Source organism: Nyctereutes procyonoides, unplaced genomic scaffold, assembly GCF_905146905.1.
Source record: "Nyctereutes procyonoides isolate TBG_1078 unplaced genomic scaffold, NYPRO_anot_genome, whole genome shotgun sequence".
NCBI lineage: Eukaryota > Metazoa > Chordata > Mammalia > Carnivora > Canidae > Nyctereutes > Nyctereutes procyonoides.
This window is the reverse complement of record NW_026575049.1, coordinates 4,841,167-4,867,255: the sequence shown is the minus strand read 5'-3', so window position 1 is coordinate 4,867,255 and position 26,089 is coordinate 4,841,167. Positions and strand designations below refer to the sequence as shown.

General features: G+C 39.5%; 1 pseudogene; it reads left to right on the top strand.

The window, feature by feature from the left end:
- LOC129511579 (tigger transposable element-derived protein 1-like) overlaps positions 1–15,066 on the top strand; it is a 38,153-nt pseudogene extending 23,087 nt beyond the window's left edge.
- Positions 15,067–26,089: the final 11,023 nt, after the last annotated feature.

Genomic DNA, 26,089 nt, shown 5'->3' with positions numbered 1-26,089 from the left:
TTCACTAGTAGTACATTGGGATGCACATTCATCCATGTTCTTAGTAGGACTGGATCATGAATCTTAAATTTCTGCCAATGCGATGGCTTAAAAATAGCATCTTATTATTCCTTTTATTTGCATTTCCCAGGCTATGAATGAACTTGGGAATTCATGGATTCATTGAATATTTGAATTTCTACTTCTATGAAATTCTCACTCATATCATTCATTAATTTTTTTTAGGTTGTTTGTCTTTTCCTTCACAATTTATAGACATCTGGTAATGGTAGGATTGTTGACCCTTCATCTAACTCCATATTTTATCAACATTTGTCTCGATCTAGCATGTGTCTTTGCACTTTGTTTATATTTATCATACCCATTTTATTCATTTGTAGGAAGACAAATATGTCTATATTTTTTTCTTATGTTATACATTTTGGGTTTATTATCTTTGTAGAAATATTTTCCTCATTCCAAATATACACTTTTTCTTCTAAGAGAAGCTCTCAGGGAAACAAATAATTGCCTGAATAATTGAATAATTGCCTCACTCCTTCAATTAAAAAAAGGAAACAACTGAACAAGCCAATCAACTGATTCAAAATTCAGAGTGCCTTAATTTTATCTTTAATATATTTGTATTCTGTAAAACACCTTTATTAATGATATTATATTTTGAGTGTATTACCATAAATGTTCATAACACTTTCTCAAAACAAAATAGACAAAACGGCATCTTATTCATTAAGCCTTCCAAAAAATATTTTCAGTAACATTCAGACTTCCTACCACTTTAATATTGTTAAATCGACCAATTCTCAAATGGTAATACATGAACATCGGCAATTAGTTTCTAGGGAGATAAAAAGAGAGGTACAGAGAAATACTATAGAAGAGCTTGTGGAAAATTTGTTTAAGAGAAACGAGCTTTGAATTCCTGATACCTACTGCTCTGTTTATAAAAGAAAGTTCTTTAATTTTATATGTGGACATTTAAATATGGTTTCTCTGAGATCTGCCATTCAGGACTTTCACAGGATTAGTTTTAAATTGAGAGCACCACTGTTATAGCTCTTCTAGATCTAGGCCACAGCTGTTCCTTCAGCCACAATTTGGCACTTTTTCTTTACTTTTCATGTTATGCTTCTCCTGATTCTTGAGAAATTTTCTGCTTTAAGCCAGCATAAGTTACTTAACAAATAGGTTCTACCGCACTTCCAAAGACTATGGAGAATATTATTTTCTGCATAGTTAAAAAATTAGTGTATCTGAGGATGTTGACACAGCAGAGAATCAGTGGCAGCAGATTTTGTTTACATCGGGAAGATGCTCGCATTCGGTTTGCTGAGGCAGAGACTAGGGTTCCGGGGCATGGAAACAGCTCCAGAGCTAGAGGTTTAGAACCCAGTAGATAGTGCTGAGTGAATGCATGGTCAGGTCTTGAAGTTCAGTGAGGTTCAAAGTCACAACAGGGAAGTCAGCCAGCAGTACAGCATCCCCAAGAAGGCTGAGAAAGCATTAGATTATAAATTCCCAAAAGATTGGAAAAGCTTAATATATAAATACCTAAAGTTGGAGTAGAGATCTAATCCTATTAGAAGAATGCTTGAGGAAAAACAAATACCAACAACAATCCTGGGATGTAGGAATACACTACTGATGTCAGAGGTCATAAATACTGCCACCGAGCAGAATAAAAGGCAAATACTTAGAATGATTTTGTCTACAGGTAGAAAAATGTTCTACTGTGTCTGTGGGGTGGTTGGGAGAAAGCAGACCAATCGCAAAATTACCTTGCTTAATGGGAGCTAACCTGTTTGACTCAATTTAGGAGGTAGTAATGGGAATTGATATAATTCCTGGTGGAGCAAAATCCAGCTTACAAGTGTGGCTTCCCTGGATCCTAGAGCCAGAAGTAAGGAAACAGCAGTAACTCAGGGGAGGCAGGAATACGTAGGTGAACAGTTAGCTGTTCATCAGTTATTGAGAGCAGTTCCTTAGAAAGTCATTGTGTCTAGAGTAAAAATACATCCAGTGGTTCCTGCTATAGTGAAACATTTCCAGAGAGTATGTGCTTTGAGGATGATGGGGTAATTGGGGCATTTCTTTTCCTTCCTGAGAATTACCCGAAAGCAACAGGAAATACAAAGCATAAGGTTCACAAATCCATTTTATGAAACCGGGAGACAGCTAACCCCACAAAATGCGAACTAAACGGAAGGGTTAACAGAGGCCAAGGGTACTGAGCAGGAGTGGGAGGAAGAGGAGAAAGGGTACCATCGTCCCAGGCCTCCAGGAGAACTGGCCCATGTGGTTCTGGAAGCTAGGGGTACTCTCTGCGCCCCATGCAAAATCCAAGTCCTTGTTAACAACCTCCGAGCAAGATACTGGCCTGCTTTTGGGGCGAAGCTGCCCTGAACCAAGTTAAATTTCTAAAAGCAGATGAGAAAGGGTTACAAGCCATCCCTGCGGGATTCCATCTGTGTCTCTGTGGGCAGGAAAGAAGGGAGTTTTAGCATTACGCACAGCCACACACACACACACACACACACACACACACACTCTTACAATCCTGGGTCAAGAGGAAAAACCCTACCTAGGAACATAACTTTAGCCCAACACCCACGTATTTGGTTGGGACCTATTATGTGCTTTATTTTATGTTCTGAAGGAACTCAAAATAGTTTTACAGTATTCTATACACTGATTTTGTGTATAGACATGATAGACATGATTCTATCTGCCTGTATAGACAGACAGACATGATTTTGAACACTTCAAATACCAAAATATCTAAAATTATTGTAGCTTTTAATCTTGGATTTTTCAAAATATAGATATAGCTTCAGGTCAAAATGTTTTATTATCTTTAAGTGAGTGTCAATATTCACACAATATTATTATTATTATTTTTTAAAGATTTTATTTATTCATGAGAGACACACAGAGAGAGGCAGAGACACAGGCAGAGGGAGAAGCAGGCTCCATGCAGGGAGCCTGATGGGGGACTCAATCCGATATCCAGGATCACGCCCTGGGCCGAAGGCAGGTGCTAAACCACTGAACGACCCAAGGAACCCATTACACAATATTATTAAGTACAGATACCATAATAAAGAAAATTATATGTTTGTGAATATATATATATATATATATATATATATATATATACACACACATACACATATTCATTGAAAATACCTATATAGTTAAAAGTTCAAGCAAATGACTCTTTACAAATTATCTTTTATGATTTATGGAATAAAAATACAAATTAAATGGGAGAAAGGAAAAATGCTTCCTTTTGTAGCTTGTCCTCATGATCACATCTCGATTCCCTCATAAATGTTTAATAAGTGCCTATTCTTTACATGTCTGAGGAAACAGAAGAATACTCTGCTACCCTTTGCTTCAAGGAGCTCAAAACTTGAGAATCTAAAGTCTTCGCACACATACACATGATTTAAAGCATGACACAAATATCCAAGTAAGATTCCTCCCAGTGTATAAACTAAGAGATCAAGATACTTGTATCTTTATCCCCCAAACTCTTAACACCAGTTTAGTCGACTTAATCTCCTTTGAAAAAAATGTTGTATTAGTAAAGGGAATTAGGGTTACCATGTTTCATTAAAGCTAAAATACCATTTGTTGGTTGTAAGAGGTACCAGAATGTCAGAAACAGTAAAATGCCAAAAAAAAAAAAATGTGCATTTTAAGAGTTACAACATTTTGGCTCTTGGTCACCCAGAACAGTCCCTATATATGGTTTTATATCTATATAGTTTCTCCTTTAAATGGACACATGTACTTTCTCGGTGTCTTTTAAAACGATGAATAATAAAGCAGCCAAACTCTCATTGTATAAGTAAAATTTTGACGTATGCAATTTCTACGACTTCCCATTGTCTTGAAGTATCCTATAATTTAATACTTCCTATCAAGTATGTGGCTCAGGGAGATATAAGTTATATATATATATATATATATATATATATATATATATATATATATTAAAAGGAACTAGTGCAAAAGGAAGAAAGTTTTGTAAGGTTTATTTTTAAAATGTCAAAACAAATGGCAAAAATCATACTAGTTCTAAAACATTTTGCAGTTGGATTTTTAAATAAACTCTGGGAGATAAATTTCCACTTATTTTAGTTGAAGTTCAAATTGTTCAGTAGTACTAGTTATTTATTTAAACTGACAGCCTCGTAATACCTCCCTGAAACAGCTTAAAACTCAGGACAACTAACAATGCATTGTAATCAAGTGGTTTTCTAGACCTCGCGTGTGCAGCTCATTATTATGAAAATAGTTAAGTATTCTTTTTTAAATGAAGTGGGTTGAACTTTGATACTAAAAACCAATTTTCCACATGATTATACCTACTTAGCTTTATTTTCCTCCCCCAATCCAAAGCAGCTAATTTCTAACAAGCAAATATCAATAACAGTTTGCTTAAGTACACTGTACAGAGTCACAGGAACTTGTTTGAGTGGAATGATAATTTAGTTTCCTTCCACTTCATTCAAAGTATGTGGACATTGTGACAAAAATGTCCATTATTAATAATATGTCTTTGGGTTCTAGCAAATGACGTCTGGACATATATTTAGATTTTAATTACAATTCTGCAGCAGGACTAAAATGGAACAAGTAAGAAAGACAAGTACCTCTTTTTTTAAGATAAGGAAGTTTAAAGAAATTATACTGGTGTGCTTTTATTTCAAAATATTTTTTATTTTTCACAAATAGCAACGGTTGATCTCTATGATGGTACCTTGGGAAGAATCGACTCTTTCTAATTTCTTCTAATTGCTCTGTCACATAAGGGATCAAAGATGAATAAAAAGTAAGCAAACCAATTATCACATGGCAGACTGAAAATCTGTAAAAGGCAAAGCTCTTCTAGAAGATGCTTATGTATAAGAAGTGATACAAATACCCCAGGACATTTTCTACAGCACACATGATCAATTTTGACCTAAATACTGCTGTGAGTGAATTTAGAAGGGCAGAAATTAATATCCTAATTCTATCATTTGAAAAACTGAGATTTAAGAGAGGTTCTCGTTTACATTAAATGTTATTTTTTTTAGACCCAACTCAGGACATTTACGTCAGAATAAATTACGTAAATATACTTTAAGTCATGATAGAAGAAGCCTAAACGAGAATAGTGTAAAATCCTTGAATCCTGTCTTGAAATTTACGATGTCAGATGTCAGAAACAAACAGAAGGGAATTTGTGGGATCTTGGGAGGTGGAGTGTAAGTTAATATTGGTCTTCTGTTTCCATCTTTAGAGGCAAATAAGAGGTAGGAACAGCGGCCAGAGAGACGGACATCCAGATAGCACTTTCAATACTCACACCTTATATTTGCTCTACTTCCCAAATGTACCCAGAATCCAAGCACTTCTCACCCTACCACTCAAGGGCATCATCAGCATCTCCTGCCTGTGTTACTGTAATGGTCTTCAAACTGACTTCTCTGCTTCTCCTTTTCTCCCTTGTGGAACATAGTAGCAAGAGTGAACTTTTTTTCTTTTTTTAAAGATTTTATTTATTTTTTCATAGGAGACACAGAGACACAGGCTGAGGGATAAGCGGGCTCCCTGCGGGGAGCCCTACGTGGGACTTGATCCCAGGACCCCAGGATCACTCCCTGAGCCAAAGGTCGACGCTCAACCACTGAGCCACCCAGGGATCCCAAGAGTGAGTCTTTTAAAATGTTATTGGCCACTTCCTCTCTCACTTAGAGTAAGAGCACAATCGTCTATTACATTTCTACTGCTTCCTTAATCATTGTGTCCAGTCTTCATGGCTTCTGGGCTGTGCCAGGTGTGTTTGTGCCTCAGTGTATTCACATGTGCTGTTATCAGCACCTGGGGTTCCTCAGTTGCCCTCATCACCCTGACCCTCACTGCTCTCAAATCTTCACTCAACTGTCACCTGTCAAGGAAGGCCTCCCCTGTCATCCTAACAGGGTAGCCCTCTTTCGTCTTATTCTGTGCTTTCCCACCACTTACCGCCAGTGAACATGCCATCTTGTTTCACTAATGTATCTTGTTCCTTACAAGTCCCCTGCTTAACTGAAATCCCATGAGGGCCACTGTTTTAGCCAGTGTTGTATCCTCAGCACCTGGGACAGCACCTGCCATATAGAAGCTGCTCAATAAAAATCAGTTGTGGGGGGAAGCTTTTAATGGGAACCCACTGAAGCCATATAAATACAAGACTGGATGGGAAAAAAATGAAATGAGAAAAAAAGCTGCAAAATACCTAGGTGTTTGAGCCTAGTATATTTGAATGGTGTTACTGGTCTCCCAGCTTCATTCAGCAAAATTCTCAATGCCATGTGGAACTTCTTGCAGTCAGCCAACTCTCCCAAGTCCCTCCCCTCCTCCCTAGACCTTCACCATATATCTGACTTCCTTAGGTGACTGCCTCTCTCTCTCTCTCTCTCTCTTTTGTTTCCTAAATAAAATATTAGCTTCCAACCTGAATCGAGCACTTGCTATGCAATATAATAATCACTCGATTGTTATATATATTGATTATATATATATTATCTCCATTAATTCCACATCACCCTCAATTTTCCAAATAAGGAAACAGGCTTGAAAGAACCTAGGTGACCTTCCCAAGCAGGGTGCCTGGGATTTGAACCCACCGTTTATCTTTCTTCGGAGCCCCAGCTTGTAACAGTGTTATTCTGATGCTAAGAGAGTCTATGACACTTCCATTTGGCCAAGACACTGTTTCTTCTTTTATTCCAGGCTAATGCATTCTAGAACCCCACTCTTCTTCCCATGTACATCTTCACCCTTTCTCTGTACACTGACTCCATTCACACAGACACACATCTAAGTCTCTCCCATCTAAAAGTGAAGAGAAAACAAAAATAAAAACCTTTGCTTCATCCCACATCTGTGCATTCTGCAGGGCGTCGAGGTCAAAGCCTTTATCTGCTGACTTCCTTTCACAGGAAGCATGAACTGTCGCCTGTCCACGTGGCGTCTGCACTGCATCCCTCCCCCTGCTGGTAGCACTTCCTTACCAATCACCCTCATTTAGCTCTGCTCATCACACCCCCACCGCATTCACACTTCCTAATTATAAATGGCATGTATCCCTGTCCATGGTCTTGTTTTTATTTCCTGGACCATTTGCCACTGCTCAGGTCTCTCTCTTTTGACATCTTATCCTCTCTTAGATCCTATGATTTCAATCCCTCCTATTATCTTTTCCCCCTTCTTGGCAGTTGATTCTTCCCTCTTCCAGGGTTACTCTTCTCCACTTGCCCCCTTCACACAGGGGCAACCAGGGTTCGATCCTCAGCGTGGAACTGCTCTCATGCCATCTAAGCCTCTTTGGCATTCTCTCTGCCACCTCCATAGCTTTAAGTTCAAATTTTATGACTCCTATTTATGACTTCAAATTTTATGACTTAAATTTATGTCTCCAATATCCCTCACTCAGACTTCTTCCCTTGGGTGTCTATACTTCTCATTGCCTCCTGGACAGCATATGCTCGACAGCAGCTGACATCTCGCAATCAACATGCCCAACAGTAAACACATGACCTATCCTGTCCCCTCCTCCAGGCGAAGAATCTACTCTTCCCCACTTCCACCTTCCCCAGTTACTTGCACAACCTGGAAATAAAAGCTTCAGAGCCTCCTTCCTTTTATCCACCATGGTAAACAGACCCTAAAACACATTTCTGCCTCTTACATATCTCTTAAATCTCTCATTTCCTTTTCCTTCACTTTTTTTTTAAATTGTGGCAAAATGCACACACAATTTACCATCACCATCATCTTAAGTGTATAGTTCAGTGGTAGTGAGTACATTCACATCATTGTGCAGCTATCACCACTATCACCCGAGAATGCTTTTTATCTAGCACTCATTCCTCTTAGTGCTATTGGCAATGCTTAATTAAAGCACAGGCCATCTCTTGATTAATTCTTGCAATACCCAGGACCTCCTTACTGATCAGCTCAATTTCATTCAGACCTTTATCCCATTTATCTATCCTGCATTCAAGTGTGAAAGCAAACCACAGTTGTTTCCAGAAACCAACACTGCTCTCCCATACTAACTCTCAAATGTTCTCTATCTAATCTGTAGGATAAAGTCTAAATTCCCAAACTGGCCAAATAAAACCAGTTTAATAAATCACTTCCATACTTATCTTGTGTAGCTTCATGCCTTACTGACTCCCTACTTCCACCCAAAGCCACGGCACAAACCCCACATGAGAACATGTGTGCACATATATGTGTGCATCTTATACTCCAGACATACTGAAATGAAATACTTAGTTATTCGATTACACTATATTCTGTTTCTTTGCCGCACATATTTCTACTAGGGCTGTAATATTTCTTTTAGGCCTGTTTCAGATCCCAGACACATGAGCACAAAACAAAATCCAAAGTCAGAAATTTGCTCTTATAAATTTCTAGGTTGCTATACTGTTCTCCTGTTTGCCCTAGGAAGACTGAGCATCTGTGGACAGGACAGTATGATTTTCAGTCCAACTTGATGGTGGGGATGTGCTTCAGCAAATAATAATGTTCCTCTAATCCTTTTGTTCCCTGATAATCTTCCTGAGGGGTTTTCCTTCCTCTTCTTTAGAATGTCAACTAATTTTGCAATGGACACTCCAATTCCAGACTTTTTCTGCTATCATAAATCCCGTCAGTAATTGAATTTACTACCCATTCTTGCTTGTCAGTAATGGGAGGAGGAGAGGACTTGATCATCGAGTAAGTGAAGCAAGGACATTTTGAGTGAGTGTCCCCCACTTCTGAAAAAACCATGATACTAATTCAAACAAATAACAGGAGGCACCAGGATCAGGATCAGAAACAATAGATGACTCAGGGGTTACAACACTACAAATTTACCTTTAATTTCTCTTGTCCAAGCATCAGAAGGGTGAGATACAGGACCTTCATTTTTTTTTTTTTTTTTACAGGACCTTCGATACCACATAGCCGTGTCAAGCAAAGAGCAAGCAGCACCTGGCAGTCTGCTAAGCTTTTCAAACTGAGAATGGTCTTTTTTCTTGTGATGCGTGAATGATATTCTTTTGTAACAAGTATCAACTTACTTGAAGTAACATTAGTTAAATGTAAATGCAAATTCTTAATTAAGAGATGGACAGTAGGAGTTGCATTTGCTTCTGGCAAGTCCAAGACAAGAAAATTCAACTCCCTTGATGGTTGAGTTTGAGATAAGTTAAATACAATTCCATGCCATGAGCCATGGACGGTGCACCCATTCTCTCTCCAGATCTATTTGTCTAGACTTCTTTCCATAAAGGCTCAGGCTCCGTGCCATCCTTGCTTCTAGGGATCCTTCTCTGACTCTCCCATCTGAATGAGAAGACATCTTTCTATGATGCCATTGCACGTACCTGTATAACATCTAATGCACTGTGCCATCACTCTTCATCAACTTTTTTGTCTATTCCACCCAGATATGAGAGAGGGAAGGGGTTTTATTCAATCTGTGCTCCCCGGGGTCAAGCAGTATACCCAAGACCAGTATAAAATCGCTAATAAAGTTAGGAGAGAATGACATGAGGAGGTGGGGAGGCAAGGAAGGAGAGGACAAGGAAAAAAAAATAAGTGAGAGGGAAAGAATTTAGGAAAATGGATTCGATTCATGAGGTTCTAGTAACCCTCACACTTAAGCCTCCAAGCCATCTTGATAGGTCAATTCATTCCTATTGTGACATCTTGATGTTACACTGTTGAAAATTATTCTCACAGTGAAAGTGAGCTGCTAATCCTGCTGTCCGATTGATGACTGGTAGTAGTGATTACTTACCTTTCTGTGACAGTATAAGGAAGTAATAATTGTAGTTTTAAAAAAAGTCTTTAACTAGATATGAGATGACATATCATAACTCTACCAAAGCAACTGCTATGGTCAATTAGGTGAATAACTATTGCTTTAAAATGTCATTAAATATTTTTAATGATGGACATTAACAGCTCCTTTGGAGCTATTAGTTGGATCAATAATTCATATTTTAACAACACCTGGAGTACATATTTTGACGCTAGATTATTAGGGTTTTCTCAGTCAATATCTTCTGAAGAGATAGACTTATATAGTTAGCAGTTTTGTAAGTAATCAGATATATTCCTATGTCAATCAAATAGGCAATGATAATTAAAATTAAACAACTCACCCCCTCCAAACCGCTCTGATTATGGAAACAAGTATGTAGAAACTGAAAAAAGCAGAAAATTCTTATCACAATATAAGTATTTTTTAATATTTAAAAATATTTAAACAATCATAAGAATTGACAACATTGTTGGTGTTTTTAGTCAAATATTTCTTAAATCAACCTTTTTTAACTATTTGAGGGCAAAAGATAATCACCGAAAAAAAGAAAAGTTTATATTTCCTTTGTAGGAATTTTCAAATACGTTTTCAGTTACATATTATTATTTTATATGGAAATTCAGTAAGGTGATTTTTGTGAATAAGAGATGGAGTCAAATTAGAGTCAAATAATATGGGCAATTCTTATTTTACAGAGTTGCGAAATCCCTTTGCCTCCTCTTACCTAGTCCCACTGCTTTGCATATTTTATTCTGGGTTGTGTCTATTGTGTTTCTAAGAATTATGGTCTTTTTGGATTCTGCAAACATTTATTGATTGACTACTATATGGAAGACATTGTGTAAATCTCCCCCCCCCTTCAAAAATGATCTCCTTAATCAGCCTAATAAACCTAGAAAGCTCGGTATTATCATTTAAATTCTGACTAAAGAGTTTTTTTTTTTTCCAAGAGGGCTTTAAATGAGTCTTACAATCACTAAGATGATAGTATTAGAACTGGGATTTAGTCTTCTGCCCACAGGTTGAGTGTTTTCTCACTTATCCTAAACTGCCCATAATCGCCCTTTGAATACACCAGAAATGTTGACAAAACCCTGGGAATCACTGCTAAGCAGATGAAAAATTGGGGATTCAGAATTATCCCAGGTTCCTCTTCTTTTGCACTTGACAATAGCATTAATACAAAAGGTTGACTTTACAGAAGATTTTTTTAAATGCCTATATTGGACATCTTAGCACAGACCATTTAAAAGCTCCTGCTTTCCTCCCTTCTAGATGTCCTCATCACTCGTTCTAGTTCTAGTTTTCCTTTTTAAACACTTCTCTTTTCCCTTTGAATATAGTGGGGGCTTTTTTTAGATTTTTTAAAATTTATTTATTCATGAGAGACAGAGAGAGAGAGAGAGAGGCAGAGACACAGGCAGAGGGAGAAGCAGGCTCCATGCAGGGAGCCCGACGTGGGACTTGATCCCAGGACCCCGGGATCACACCCTGAGTCAAAGGCAGACACTAAACCACTGAACTACCCAGGGATCCCTATGGTTTTTGCATTAATGTGAATGCTCACCTATGTTCTCTCTCCCTCCTCCCTCCTGCCCCCCTTTTCCCTGCCCTCTCTTCATCTTTTTCTGTCTCCTTTCTCCCTCACTCTTTCCTTTCTGCTCACACAGGCATTCCTTGTCCTTTGCCCTTGCTCTTCTTCTTTCTTCTGGTCTCCACATCTCACACTCTGAGATCTCACAATTCCTTATTCCTTCTTTCACAGAACAGTCTAATGGGCTTTATCTTTTACTTCCGAATGTCAACACTCAAATTCATCACCATCAATAAAAGACATTTAAAAGGCTCTTCTATTTAAAAGGACCAGGCACCTAAGAAAGTGGTTTAGTACTACTCTTCTATTACTAAAATAACCCAGGGGAGAGAGGGGGGGTTAAATACCAAATAAATAGAGTGGGGAGGGCAAATTTACCCAAGGAAGATACTGCCAAATGACATTCTTCCATTCTTGTTATATAATGTCAGTGAAGGTATGAAGAAATGTTGGTGGCCATGCAAAAGGATCAAATTCCTGGAGGTGGAGGTGACATTCTGTACATACATCTAAGGTTTTAAAAGTTATGTATCTTTTGGCCCACTAAAATTCAATTTTAGTTCCATATTCTAAGAAAATCATCAGACAAATCACACAAGCACATTATCTAGGAAATCACTGGACCATTGTTTACAGAGGAAATTGGAAACAACTTAATTATCTAGAGATAATTGATTAAGTTATAGTATAATCTAACAATATGCTGCAGTATTAAAGTAAAAAATATATTTGTAATTTTGGTATGAAATATACAGAGAATCTGTTTCCATGAGTTTTTTTTTTTTTCTTTTCTTAAATCATCTTCTAAAAGAGTAGGTATGATATGGTCCATTTCCTTTTAGGAGTGTGTGTGTGTGTGTGTGTGTGTGTGTGTGTGTATGTGATGCATATAAAAACCTCAAAGAAATGGGAACTGGAGTTATTTTAGTGCTGGTGTTACAGATGCACTCTATTTTCTCCCTTGTGTATCTCCCAATTGCATTAATACGTCCAAAGAGTCTGTATTAATCTCTATAATCCGTGAAAAGCTATAAATGCTCAAACAACGTTATAATTGCTTACTTAGTTGCAATATAGAAATCTAAGGGACTTTTTAAAAGTGCAAACAGATGAACGCAGACTTACTCTATAGACATACGAAATCTATGTCTTAGGTAAGAAATTTGAATCTTAGAATCCTCTAAAACCACAGCCTGAGATAAAGGCTTTCTTTCATACAGTTGATTTGCCAGGTGATTCCAGGGCAGGGGACACTGGGACTGAACAGAAAAGGACAGAGGACACAGGATGCTTGACCAAGTTGTCCACCATAGGTGCTCAGGCCCACAGCACCTTCTAAAGAACCACAGAAAACATGCCTTAGAACCGTTTGCCAAGAGGATAAAAGCACAAAGGTTCATCCATCTGCTCTCAAGTCCTGTAGTCGATGGTGGCCCTTTTGCACTTAGGAACTTTGCCTGTGTGAGTGCTGACTGGGTGCCCTGAGCATCCCATGCCCGGACACCAGAGAAGACCTAGAACAGCACGAGGCCGTACAGGCCTGTGGGAGGCACTGAAACTTGTACTGTGTGAGGCAGAATGAATCCTGCACAAAACTGGTCATGTCACAGCTGTTCAGTAAGAGAGAAAAGGGCCTGAGAGGATGTGAAGTGGTGCTTGTGTCGTTTTTTAAATCCTCAATATCGTGGGGTCCTCTTTAACTTGCTGCTGACCATAAACTCTATAAGGACTTAATATAAGAGGTTTACTGGGAAAACAATCCTCCCTGCTGCAGTGGGTGCAGAGGCTGTAAATCATATCATTCATTTCCCTTTTCATTAGCCATTGTACATTTCCCTCACCGTGGGGGTTGGCACCAATTGTGTCCCTACTGGGGTGACTACAGAAAGAGGGTGGCTGAGTCACCCCACCCGCTGGGCTCCGTCCTGCCTCCGCTCTGTTGTTCGCTCTCTGGTGGTACTGACATGATACACAGAGATCCCCACGCTTGGGGCCTTCTCTGATATGTCCAACTGGGTGCCTCTTCCCCAAATCCCAAGCTTGCTCTTTTAGGTCTTTTAAGCCAGCCAATCCTTGTGCTACCAGCCAGGGCATCTATCTTATTTCAGGCCATTTCTTCCAATGAACTGAATAATCAAATGTGATTCTTCTCACAGCTTTGCCATTAGGAGGGAGTCACCCTTCACCATTAACCATGCGGCCCAGTCTGAGGGGGGTCCTAGTACGGCAGCAGTGCCTTTATGGCGATAATTCTACTTTGTGCTGATCAATCTGGGATCCAGGCAGGCATTCCCTTACTTCTGGGGCTGCCGGCAAAAGAACAGTGGGAAGGGAAAGTAAATACATTTGTGTGGTAGGCATGAGTTTTGATAAAGTCTTTTTTTTTCCTCTCTCTCTCTATCAGTTGAACATAAGAAATCCTCCGTGAGGCCAAATGACCGAGTTGAAAAAAAGTGACAATACAGCGGGGTTGGGTGACATGCAAATCTGGGCTACTCGTTCATGTGATTTATTTGTAATTTCTATAATTACTTGTGCCCAATTCTGAGTGTTTAGTTTCCACTCTACGAGGAACTGCTGCTGAGCCCATCCACCATGATGACTTGGCATCATATGGTATGGTATGATAATACCCAGTTCCTACTGTTTTTTCCTGGTCTCATGATCACTTGTCTCATTTCCAGACACTCTATTTTTACTAGAGATGAGGGGCATAACAGGAACTATTTTTTAAAATAGTGAACAGTTCTCTAGAAGAAAAGGCAGGGCCTTCCTCCAAAATCCTAGGGGTATATCATGAAATTTTTCTATTCAGGCTTGTCAAGAACTGTACAGAACTCCCATCTATTACAGCCGCCTTTAGCACTATCATATCTGCTGGCCATATTGCCCCAAAATCAGGGCTCCAGGCAGCATAGCCTGAAACTGCCATAAAGCCTTCTCTTTCTCTAGATCCCACTCCAAATCGGCACTCTTCTAGGTCCCCTAAAAAATGGGATAGGGCACGATTCCAAAGTGTGGTATTACTGCCTCCACAATTCAAGGCGGCCTACCAGGTGCCTTATTCTTCGTGGTAGTGTTGCCCAAATTGCAACACTCTGTATGCTTGCTATGCTCCAGACTCTTGGAGCCCTTAATATTTCACCTATAGGGCAGCCCCCTGAGTATATCTAAGACTAATCTCCTACCCTTCTGTATGCATATGCCTTATTAGGGCATCTAGAGTGATTCCAATCTGCTCAACATGTCCTGTTCACATGATGCCACCAATTTAGGAAAAGCATGAGATTCTTTGTAATATCAAAATAATTAAGGTTCATATTATGACAGAGCGGGAGAATGAATATGGTCATAGAGCAAAGAGAGTTTATGGGTTTTTCAGTGCAATGACAAAGAACTGCTTTGGATTCTGCTTACTGAGGAAGACTTAGAAGGGTGCACCGACCAGATCAATCGCTACACGTCTAGTACCGTGTGCTTCATTATCCTGTCCAGTAAAGACACCTCATTTGGCACGGCAGTTGTGATGGGGCCACCACCGGGCATAGTTACGGAATTCATCACCTGCCATCATCCATTCAGTTTTCCTACAGTCCAGCAAACCTATTGATTGAGGATATAATGGACATTGCCAACCCCAAATCTTTTAAACCCTCGATGGTAGCAGCATCAATCCTCACACTTTCTTTTGAGATGTGCTGTTGCTTCTAATTTACCATATTGATGGGTGAGGGAAGTTTCAAGGACGTCATTAAAAGGGCTTCATACTCTTTTCAGGCCAGAGTTGCTGCATTCATAGTTACAATGGAGCGAGAGAATATTAAGAGGCACCTAAGTGGATCACTTGCATTCAGCTCATATTCCTTCTTGGCTCCAAAGTGTTAAAACAGTACTAGGTCCTCCTGATTAGGGTAAATAACTCTCCCAAAGAAGATGATTTCCCCTATTGCGTGTTGGTTCCTAGACACAAGGAGTAAAAACTATCCTGGTGGCCGCCTGCAGCTTATAGCCCAATGGGATCTTTATTGTGTTCCTCGGCAAGAATGCATCTGCTTTGGGAAACAGGATGTCTTAGCCTACAGAGCCCGGAGTCGTGGGATTGGAAGTTCCTCAGTGGGTGATTGAGGATAAGGGCACTCCTGCTTCCATTCTTTGTCCCTGGGCTCAGCTTCTTCCTGTTGGAGAAATAGCATCTATAACCGTCCCTGATTTAATGCATATCTCATATCCTGAAGGACAGCACACCATCCTTTCAGAATGTGCTTTTAGCTGACACTTCAGCTGTGCATTTGGAAGAGCACTGCAGTGCTTTATCAGTCTAGCTTCGTCGGATGGAGCAGCATGTGATACAATCACTTGACCCCATTGTAATGGGCTCATTCTCATGCTTTCTTTACTGTGAAGTACACCCCCTAGTTAGGTGCTGTGTTGTGTAGGGCTACATATTTGTGTATCAGGCACTCCGTTAAGCCCTCAGGCAGTGGTGATTGCTAAGACTCCCGGAGCAGGAAAGGTGAGCACATACCTGGATAGGTGGTTATCTCTGTAAAGACGAACTTACGGCCCTTCCAAAAGGGGGTGCACTGTAATCCACCTTCCATTCTACTAAAGGCTCAATGATTGTCTCTGTTCTTCACACGTTGGATACTTAGAGGCAGCATCATTGGTCAGACAGGCCTTAGTGTGCTGGAGTCCTTGCTATTGGGCCCATATGGAGCCAGCACATCTGCCCCCTTCATGTACCCATTTTTTCAGTTCTGGGGTGCTTATGACGAAAGCAGGCTGATCATTTTGTCTGCTTGGTTCTTCAGTGACCCTTCCATATGGCTACTTTCTAGTTGTACAGGAATTTTCACGTGTTTTGCCAAATCCTATCTGTCCATCCATATTTCTCCACCAAGACCTCCTTACCACGAATCTTCCAAACGTTTCCTGTCAAGCATCTGCTCAAATGACTAGACCAGAGGTCACTTCCCAGGATGATGTATGTTCCTACTAGACCAGAGGTCACTTCCCAGGATAATGTATGTTCCTACTTCAGATTTCTTCTTTTTCCACACAAAATGTCCCTTCACATGTCTGGGTACCAACAGGGCTCTAGTGGGTGTCCTACAGGAAGTCTTCTGGAGCCTCAGGACAGAAAATGAGAAGTACATGGTACAGAGCTGAGGAAGGCAAGTTTCCAATTTCATCTGATCTGAGTTTGCCAAATTTCAGAGAACTTAAACGTCTCCAGTGGCTGGAATAAAATATGGGGCTAAAAGGATGTGAAGGGATACACAAGAAGTATCCTGACATATCCCATGAAACAAAAAACTGAGCTCAAGTCCTAAAATGCAAATGCCTTTCTGAAAGAATATAACTTTTGCCATTATTATCTAAACATAACTTAAAATTAACCACTGCCATGCTACTTTAGTTTGCAGAGAACAAAATTCTATTAATGAAATCTGGAGAAGGTCCTTGGAGAAGGAAGGAGAAAGCGGCAGCATGGATGAAAAGGGCATACGCTGAGGGGAAACCAAATAATGGCCTTTGTTAATATTAAGGTGATTTTGCCAGATTTATCTGTCACTAATCATTGCCACCCCTTTTTATGCCTTATGTGTTATTTATGTGACTGTGGTTGGCATGGGGAGTTGATGATAAACTAGATATAAAAATATAAAAGGAGCTCTAATTGTATTAAAGTTTTTATCCCAGGAGTATTTTTTTTAAATGTAACAATCAAAGAGAAATGGGTGAGGCCTCCAAGGACTAGTTAGCTCACAAACTAACCCTTGAAAAACCAGGAGCGGCTTGCATTTCCATCCTACTCAGATGATCATATAATCAATGCGAGCATGTCAAGGTTTTCAGAAAACTCGAGGTGATTGGTCTTGACAACGACTTCCAGACTTTCCACATTGTAAATGGGATCCTGTAAGTGAAATGACAGTTTTCACTGGGTTTGGAGAGAATCTTTCCATCATTTCGCGCTGCCCTGGGATGTCATAATTCCCATATCGTTTAGGTCATGCTGCTTCACAGAAATTCAGTTAATTAATTGTGATTGGCTGGGATTTAAGCATTCAGAAGAATTTGCATTTTTTTTGGCACTCAGAAGATACTATCTGGAATGGTAAATGGGTATCTTGGGCTTCGTAAAAGGAGAAATATCTCCGAGGGCCTCAAAATTCCAAACAACGTTTACCTACCCTGGTCCTACATTTATGTCCTTTTTCAGGCAAACTTCCCAGCAGAAGTATCGTCAGAGATTTTTACAGTGTGTTTGGAAGGAAATAGCTCTCCGTGAAGATAATAGCAAATGTTTCTCTGAGACTAGCACACATGCATCCCTGGTCCCTGGACAGATTCAGGGGTGTTGATGCCATTTCCTCTTAGTCTAAATGGCTCACAGAAGCTTGGCACAACCACTGAAAGAAAACATGCTGGCCTGACCTCTGTGAAGTGACCTTCATCCTTGGGTCCAGCTTCACCCTGTGCAACATTACCAGCACTGCAGAGTCAGCTCAGGGTAGTGGGCTGTTTTCTTGTGAAGGCTGGTGCTGCTCCGTGGGGTCACCAAGCAGTGGGGATTCTGTCCATGCTCTTGCTTGTTTGCTCTCAGAGATTTTGGGAACCTGGATCCTGTGGTTACTTAATTTATAGTGTGAATGAGACAACCTATTTGAATGCACTTTGCATCTTGCGAGGGAACACTCTGTAAATAGCCAAACTTTTATTTTATTTTTTCTGTCAATTCAAGCACTCACTGTTTTCTTTCCCGCTCTTTTGCACACACACCATGTAGAGCCAAACAACGTGAAAGTACAGCAAGGAATTCTATTAAGTGCAAACAAATAATCTATATGGTTTACAGTACATTTATATACATGTGTATGTTGGAATTTCTCTATAAATAAGAGCGAGTACAGTACTTTGGGCCATTATAGATTCCATTATCCTCTCAAATACTGAACAAGGAAATAATTCTCTTGTATTAAGTGGGTCAACTGTGAAACAAATGGTGTCAGTAGGTTCATTCGTTTAGATGCTTTTGATGAGTAGTAAGAAAGTGTTAAACGGAGTTCAGTGGAAAGATTACTAGGAAGGTTGGCTCTTTATTGTGGCCTTGAGGTTCTTTGCTTTCAATCATCTTGTCCTGGCAGTGCTGCAGTAAAGGTCTGTCTTTCTGTATACCTACCTATTCGTACTGAAGTACTACCACAGACTCCTAGAAAGCATTTCTCTCCTCAGTCCTTCAATACTCGAAATAAACAGCATTTGCAACTAAAACTTTATAAGGAAAAACATTAGAAAAGTGGCTGATTTTGCTTTTCGAATATTATTTTATCCCAGGATATATATATATATATATATATATATATATATATATATATATATATATATTTAAAGAGCATTAAACTCTCCTATGGCCTTAAGGATATTTCTCCAAATATTTTGGATGTTCTCCATTAAAAGATGACTTTCAACAGAGTAATATTTTTTAAAGTTCACATGGGATTTTAAAAAACGAAAGTGAATTAGTTTTATACGACTCAGTTATATATTAGAAGTGGCTTTGGCAGATGAGAAAAAAAATGTATTAGTGTTATTTTTTAACTCCTGAATAATGCATTGAGCCCCATGTAACAATGGAAGTATTAAGTATATACTAAGCTTTATCTTCAAAGCATCTAAGAAATATTAACCATGAATAGGTCACTGCCACTGATTTTTTTTTTTTTTTTGGAAGGCTACTGATATTCTGGGTTTTTTAATTTGTTAGCAACTGATCTTGAAAGAGAAGTTGCTAGATATCATTTTGTAACAAACTTTTTATTTATTTTTTATTTTGTAATAAACATATCAAAACTAGTCATGAAGGATCTTATAACACAGTAATCAGATATTCAAGAACAGAGCTCCAAAGTACTGGTTGTTTGAGGTGGACATTATTAGAAATTGAGGGGGGGAGGTATCAGTCGTCAATGTATTGCCTCTCAGCTGTGAGCATACCCTCCCTTGCCATGCTGGTCACACTGAGGTTTCTTCCTGGCCAGCTCTGCCAGTAGAGGGTGGGGGACATTGCAGGAGGCATGGAGCCCTCCTACTCTGCTGTGCTCCTTCTAGTGGCTCCTGCGGTGTTAGACTGGCACGCAGAGCTCCCAGAAGCAGCATCCTGGGGAAGCCTTCCCGGAGTCCTGATCTACGAGGACTGCATCTGGTTTTCTGTCCAGTACTCCAACTTTCCTGAGTTTCTCAGGACCCTTTGGCCACCCCCTCCAGACATACACACACTCCTAAGTGCCTTCTAGGGACTCCCTGGGTGCCCACACAGCTTTCTGATGGGTTCAGCAGCATTCTCACCCTCTCCTGCCCCTGCAGCAGCTTCTAGTGAATTCTATGGGAGTCCAACCAGCTTCCTACTGAATTTCACTGACATCACCGGGATGCTCTTCACCTACCAGCCTCACATCACTGACTGTGGGCTAGCTTTGGCTTTGGGGAATGCAGTGAGTTTCTCCAGCCTCCACTGCACTCAACAATTCTCTCTGGGACAACAACTAAACTCCAGCCTTGGGAAGGGGCCCCCTTCCAAGTTTGTTTCATTCTTGGTATTCTTTCTTAGTTCTAGTGTATTCTTTAGAGTTTTCCTTTTATCCTCTAGAGTAGTAGCTAATTCCCTAAAAGTGGTTCATATTTCTTCATATATTAAACTTTACCTGTTGAAATGACTATGTGATTTCTGGCTCCTGATTGGACCCTGACCGATACAGAGATAGAAGAGAATTTAGGGGTAATTATAGTAGCTCACACGGAAGATTCACTAAAAATGTGACTCAATCATTTTGTTTGAAGAATTCTTCTATTTATTAGTGTATTTGGAAAAACTAGTACTTTTAAAAAGATCCTATTTATTTGAGAGAGTGCATGCCCACACACTTGAGTGGAGAGAGGGACAGAGGGAGAAGGAGGGAAATCCTCAAGCAGACTCCCCACTGAGTGCAGAGCCAGACCCAGGGCTCCATCCAAGGACCCTGAGATCATGACTTGAGCCAAAACCAAGACTCAGACACTTAATCAACTGAGCTGCCCAGGTACCCCATGACTACATCTTTTTTTTTTAATAAATTTATTTTTTATTGGTGTTCAATTTGCCAACATATAGAATAACACCCTGTGCTCATCCCGCCCATGACTACATCCTAAAATGCTTTTAAAAACTAGTGGGAGCTGGGGCACCTGGGTGGCTCAGTGGTTGAGCCTCTGTCTTTGGCTCAGGTCATGATCCCAGGGTTCTGGGAATGAGTCCCGCATTGGGTTCCCTCCAGGGAGCCTGCTTCTCCCTCTGCCTATGTCTCTCCCTCTCTCTCTGTGTCTCTCATGAATAAATAAATAAAATATTAAAAAAAAAACTAGTGGGAACTAGTGGTATTTAAACTAGTACAGTTGGTTCTTTTACTATGATTGAAATCTTAACTTTCTTGATTTCATGTCTATTAACCTATCATTCTGTTTTTCTTCATCTAATATGTGATATAAATCTTGTTTATATTTTATGATTACTTTGCATATTTAGATATCACTTGTCTTTCATTGTAAGAAGTACTCTCTAATAAATGCACTTTTTTTCCCTGCTAGGAAGACATCTTCCCATTTCTAAAAGTATGTTCTTGGTGTTATGAAAAACTTCCCCTAATATATACACTTTGAAAACTCGAGTCTTTTTTCTATGCAACTATATTAAAAAGTTATTCCTGGGCAGCGCCACTGGCCCAGAGATTTAGCGCCACCTTCAGCCCAGGGCATGATCCTGGAGACCCGGGATCCAGTCCCATGTCCTGCTCTCTGCATGGAGCCTGCTTCTCCCTCTGCCTCTGTCTCTTCTTCTTTATCTCTCTGAGTCTCTCATGAATAAATAAATAAAATCTTAAAAAAAGTTATTCCTAACGTGCAGTCAATTGCCTACGTAATATTAAAATTATTTTAGCATTTTAAAAATGTGAATTTTTTTTAGTTTATTTTAGTAATATATATTTTTTTCAGTATCTAATGACCTAGACTGATTCAACTAGAGAATAAAGTCAGGCTAAACAGTCTGTTTAGTAAAAAATTAATTCCCAACATATGTGCACTATGTAGACAAAGTAATTAAATGTCATTTTTTGTTTTGCTTTGTTTAGCTTTGCTCCTTTCCCTGCCCTATTTTATTTTCAATGCTGTATTAATGGGATGAATAGAATATGAAATAGTAACAGAAGGTCATTTCCATACCCCAGGGAAGCTAGAGATGAGATACTGCCCACAACATAGCATTTATGGTACCTCTTGCTTCAGTTTCTCATCTTTCTCAAATCTGTGTATTTGATCTTCTTTTTTTCAATTCTCTTAAAAAAAATTTCATTTATTTATTTGAGAGAGAGAGATAGAGTAAGAGTGCAAGAGCAGGGGGAGGGAGAAGCAGACTCCTTGCTAAGCAGGGAGCCTGATGCGGGGCTCAATCTCAGGACCCCAGGATCATGACCTGAGCTGCAGGAAGACACTTAACCCACTGAGCCACGTAGGCACCCTGTGCTTGATCTTTTTGACTGTCCCTTTGCTACCTTATCCCACCACTTAACGCTGGATTTCTCACCCCAGCCTCAGACTGACTGAAATTTGTTTTCAACTATTTTACTTCTGGACCAGGAGGTTATCTCAGAAACATTCTTGCACTCTCTGCAACCTGCAGTCTCCCACCCCTGTAGCTGTGTGCCACCTTGGAGTGCCAGCTGAAAGAGGAAGGGCTCTTGTTCTGGAGGCTGTTTCCTAACAATACTTAAAAAAAAATCATGCAACCATGCCAACCAAACAAATGTCATGGCCCGTGGATAAATTATTAAAACTATCCTACTGCACTGTGGGTCTCTCTGAACAAATCTAAAAGCATGTTTCAAATATTTAGGATGGTAAACACCCTCTCCCTCTCTCATTCTCTCTCTCTCTCTTTTAGAGACACATGCTCACAGACACACACCTATACACTTGCAGATACACACATGGACACAAACTCACAGACATTTGATACTAATACAAATGCCTTGTAGTCTTCCCTGCTTGTTGCTTGGGGGCTTTGATTTTTAAAGTTAGGAAAATGGTCGTAGTTTTTGTCCTGTAAAGATACTGAAGAGATGCCTCAGCAAAAGTCAAGTCAGAGAACAGGAGTGGGCTATTCTTCTGTATCAGCGGTTCTCCTCCCTGCCTGCACATTAACATCACCTGGGGAGCTTTTAAAAATTAATGTCTGGGCCCAACTCTAGACCAATTAAATTAGATTCTCTGGTGACAGGGACTGTATATGAGCAGTATTTTACTTAAAAGCTCTCCAGGTACCATTAATTTGCGGCCCGGGTTCAAGACCACTGCTCTACTCTCCTGAAACTTGAGTTCCATTGCCTTCAATTCCATGGTCAGGCCTGCAGCAGCAACAACCACATTCTTTGCTGACTGCCATTCACTAATTTTGCCTTTGCATCCTTTGCCACTAGTCAGCAAATATTATTGAGCATGACATGTGAGCACCTGCATGTTTTAGGATACAGAAGAGAAGGAAACAAAGACTGCCTAACTGAGCGGTGGGAGAAAGCAGACAATAAATAAATAAATACATCCATGAAGGTCCTATGAAGAAAACTCAAGCAAGATAAGGAGAAGGAGTGATAGGAACAGGGTGTAGATGGACCATTTACATAGAGTGTCATGGGAGGTAGCTTTCATAAAATGACGTTCAACAGAGATCTCAAGAAGTGGCTAGTGAATCCTGTTGATATTTTGGGAAAGAGCATTGTGGCAAAGAGACACAGAAAATTAGAAGAATTGGGGGGAACAAACTATTTTTAAGTAGAGCTCAATGAAAAGTGTTTAAATCGTATGTTCATTAAGAATGCAATTCATCTTTGTGAAAATTTTGCCAATTGCACTTCTTTTTTTAAAAAATGAACTTTATTGAGGTCTAATTTACATTAATAAAATGAGCCCATATTAAGTGCATATTTTGATAAATTTTCACAAGTGTATATACTCATTTGATCATTACTAAAATAAAGATATAGAAAGTTCTCCTGTGTTCTTTTTTCATTCAACTTCCCATCCCTACCCTAGGCCACCACTGATCTTAGTTCTAGCACTACAGATTCACTTTGTCTCACTTAAAACTTCATTGAAATGGAATCATACCACATGTATAGTTTTTGTCTCTGGTTTCTTTCAGTTAAGCATTTTCACTTTGAAATTCATCCATGTTAATGCATGTAAAAATAACTGCTACTGTTTATTGCTGAGGTCCCCACTGTGTGAGTATTTCACAGTCTCTTTATCCATTGAGCTCTTTTGGTTTCTGACTATTGTAAATAAAGCTGCTATGGACACTAGCATGTAAGTTGTTTTGTGTACATAGTTTTCATTATTTGGGATAAATATGTAGGAGGAAACTGCTGTGTTATATGATAAATGTATATTTAAGTTGATAAATAAATACTAAATTTCTGTTCAGAATGGTTGTATTGAATTGTATTTCCACCAGCAACGTAGAAGTATTCTAGTTGTTTCTTGTCTTGGTCAAGATTTGGCATTGTTAGCGTTTTTAATTCTAACCACTGTAATGGATATAAATGTGTATATCATTGTCAAGTTTTCTAGACTTCTAGAAAAGGCCTCAAGCCTACAATGGCAGTAGAAATAGGTCCCTCACCAATACTATAGTGCTATGATGGTCTTATTTGTATTGATTGTTTTAAGAATGATATGATTTCCTTCTCCGATGGACTTGTTTCACTCAGCATGATACCCTCCAATTCCATCCACGTCGCAGCAAATGGTGGATATTTGTCGTTTCTAATGTCTCATTCATTTGGGGAATATAAAAAATAGTGAAAGGGAATAAAGGGGAAAGGAGAAAAAATGAGTGGGAAATGTCAGAGAGGGAGACGGTACATGAGAGACTCCTAACTCTGGGAAATGAACTAGGGGTGGTGGAAGGGGAGGAGGGCAGGGGAGTGGGGGTGACTGGGTGACGGGCACTGAGGGGGGCATTCGATGGGATGAGCACTGGGTGTTATTCTATATGTTGGCAAATTGAACTCCAATAAAAAATAAATTTATATTAAAAAAGAATGATATGATTTCTGAATGCAATTGTTACAAGAGTAGAATATGGTCAGAATGAGGGTTAGGAATAGTCACAGCATTTCTGAGAGATCAAGAAGCGATGAAGTCACATTCAGGCTCTGTTACATACTGGTCATTAAGTCCCAGGCAAGTCGCTTAACATTTGTGAGCTTTATTTTCCTAACTTGTGAAGTTGATTTAATAAATAGCAAATTAACGATTTTTTTTCTTCTCAAAATACATGACTTACACTTATTGTACGGTTTCTATGTACCAGGCATTGTATGAAGCATTTAAAATACATTATCTCGTGCCATTCTCAAAACAACTCTTTGGAATATGATGCATGATGACCATTGTTTTCAGATGGTTTCAGATGGTAAAATTGAAGAATTGGTATTGTTAGTGTTTTTAATTCTAACAATACCAATTGTGGTAAAATTGATGCACCAAGGTGGCCTGGCTAAAGTCATTTAGGGTCAAGTGGTAGAGTAAGTCAGAGCTGAAATCAGACTTGTTTCATAACTTCAGTACTTAACCACTGTACTTACCATCTCTACAACTGACCCAGTCATTTTACTTAAGGAAGCAACTGCTTTTGTATAGAGAAGTAAAGTCTAGAGAGTCTGAGTGAAGGCTGTGAAACAAAATCTGCAAAGAAAAGGTCAGAATCATCATACAAAAAGTTTAGAGGAGCAGCGCTGTTGTTTCAATTGTTACACAGAGGTAAATGCTCAGAGACGAGTCAGAAGGAGGGAAGAGGGATGACTGCAAGTGTGAAGGGAATAAGTGAGAACCTTTCTGGACTATGAGGGTCAATGGGAAATGAACTCCACCAGATAGATGGCTGAAAACCATGTTGAAAGCAATGATGCCTATTTTCTCATCTGAAGTTAATTAACTGTGTTGCTAATAAATGTATACACATCCATATATGCTCACTTTGTGTCATGTATAATGCTAAGGGCTAGCTAAGATTCAGAGGAAAGTGTCATTATTAATAATAGTTTACATGATTTGGTTGCTAGCCAAGAGGGTGAACAGTGATCCGATTTATCATTCCACATGAACCAGATAAAAAACAAAACAAAACAAAACAAAACTGGAAAACAATGTATGAAACAGCTCTTTTCAGGTATGGGCAGTCTTCCTGAGCTGAGGAGATTGGGTTGAGAGTCCAGGCAAGGGAGGGTAGTTAGAATTCCCACAACAGAGTATAGTGTTTCATGAGACAAAAAGAGAATGAGTTTCAGAGAGTTTTCAGAGTCTCCCTGGAGTCTTCAGCTGAGTGTTGATCAGTACTTTCCTGTGAGGAAGCTACCCAAGGCCAGGGAAAGAACCACCTGAAAGCAGCAGACTGAACAATCCCTATAAGCTTTTATAGGGCCAGGGACAGTTTGTGTTTCCACTTGCCAGAGTGCAAAATTTTGAAAAGCAAGTGCATTATGTACTCAGAATGGTGTCACTTCAGTAATGAAGTAAAATTAGCCTTAGACCAAAGA